The 1,814-nt window shown below is 31.8% G+C and overlaps 1 long non-coding RNA gene across 1 annotated transcript in view; it reads left to right on the top strand.

Moving 5' to 3' along the window:
• Positions 1 to 669, top strand: part of LOC110457629 — a 2,532-nt gene extending 1,863 nt beyond the window's left edge. Inside the window, exons 2-3 of the long non-coding RNA XR_002463709.1 lie at positions 229 to 290; positions 631 to 669. This is a non-coding gene — a long non-coding RNA (uncharacterized LOC110457629). The remainder of the gene's footprint in view (positions 1 to 228; positions 291 to 630) is intronic.
• Positions 670 to 1,814: the final 1,145 nt, after the last annotated feature.

The raw sequence follows: 1,814 nt of genomic DNA on the forward strand, positions 1-1,814 counted from the left end.
GATTTCTGATCGACCCGAAAAATAACAACACTTTGTCAGGACCATGAGGCGATCATTCCTACCAATTTTCAGTTCAATCGGCTCAGCAGAACTTGACTTTAAGTTTGAAATGTAAATGTTAACGGACGACGGACGAAAACGGATAGCAATAGGTCACTTGAGCTAAAGCTCAGGTGACCTAAAAATGGCAAATCCAAAATATCTTAATGAAATTATTTTTGAATTCAGACGGCGATTATTACGATAGGGATTATGACCCCAAAGTAGATGCGGAGGACCAGGCCAGGAGAGTGAGTATTGTCCCTTATGGATCTCATGACATAAAGTTTGTGCTCAGAATTCAAAATCGATAAAAAAAGAGCAAAGATTACTTAACATGCAACACTTCAAAATGTACAGGGACAGAAACTGTTCCGGCTGGATAAAAATACAATATGGATATATCTGTGATATTTATTTCTATAGCAACGATTTTAATGATTTCGTTTATTTCAAGCACAAGCATTTCCTCTACATTATGTTTTTTTATCTGTCATAGCAAAGAATGCTCAAAGCAACCTTTAATTGTGGTTTAAAAACTTATACCGTTTGAATGTTTGTGTCTATCAATGTCGTTACTCTCTTATTAAGAAAACGACCCAGAAGGTGACCATAACGAAGAAATAGAGAGTGAGTATTGTTTAAGTTATTGTTAGAATTCAAACTCGATACAACACTTTTAAAATGTGAGCAAAGAAACGACTTACATTGAAACACTTCAAAATGTACAGGGAAAGGAACTGGTCCGGCTAGATAAAAATACAATATAGTTATATCTGAGATATTTATTTCTATAGCAACGATTTAAATGATTTCGTTTATTTTAAGCACGAGTATTTCCTTTACATTATGTTTAGCATTTTTTTATCTGTCATAGCAAAGAATGCTCAAAGCAACCTTTAATTGTGGTTTAAAAACTTATACCATTTGAATTTTTGTGTCTATCAATGTCGTTACTCTCTTATTAAGAAAACGACCCAGAAGGTGACCATAACGAAGAAATAGAGAGTGAGTATTGTTTAAGTTATTGTTAGAATTCAAACTCGATACAACAATTTTAAAATGTGAGCAAAGAAACGACTTACATTGAAACAATTCAAAATGTACAGGGGAAGGAAGATATTTTTTTCTATAGCAACGATTTAAATGATTTCATTTATTTTAAGCACGAGTATTTCCTCTACATCATGTTAAGATGGTATTGTTCAAGTTTGTTGTTAGAACTAAAAATCGATACAAAATGTGAACAAAGAAACTGCTTACATGAAAACACTTTATATGTGCTCTGTAATTTTATATATGTTAACATATCATATCAGGTGAATAAGTATAAACCTCCAAACAAGTCACTAAAAACGTTTTATTACATATTTCAATGTATTGTAGGGCCAGTTAAAAGGAAGAGGCAAGAGGGAAAAGCAAAAGGTACAGTATATATTTTCCCTTTCAATCAAAAGCTACTTACTAAGATATATATCAACGTCAATGATATAATGATAAGATATAAATCTTCGACATTCAGTAAAAGTATTTCGACGTTTCTTAATCAAATAGAAACATCTTGGTGACTATAGGTAGTGAAAATGTTTTATCTATCTGTTTCATTATTTGCATTATGTTCCCTGATTTCATTTTGATACGAATCATACGTACACACACACATATATATATATACGCAATCACATTTAATTAGGACTGAAAGTTTAAATTCACCTAGGACAAGCCATACGCTTAACATTCAATATTTCAATACAAAAGGATTATCATGATGATTT

The sequence above is a fragment of the Mizuhopecten yessoensis genome, unplaced genomic scaffold (assembly GCF_002113885.1).
Source record: "Mizuhopecten yessoensis strain PY_sf001 unplaced genomic scaffold, ASM211388v2 scaffold9277, whole genome shotgun sequence".
Classification (NCBI taxonomy): Eukaryota; Metazoa; Mollusca; class Bivalvia; order Pectinida; family Pectinidae; genus Mizuhopecten; species Mizuhopecten yessoensis.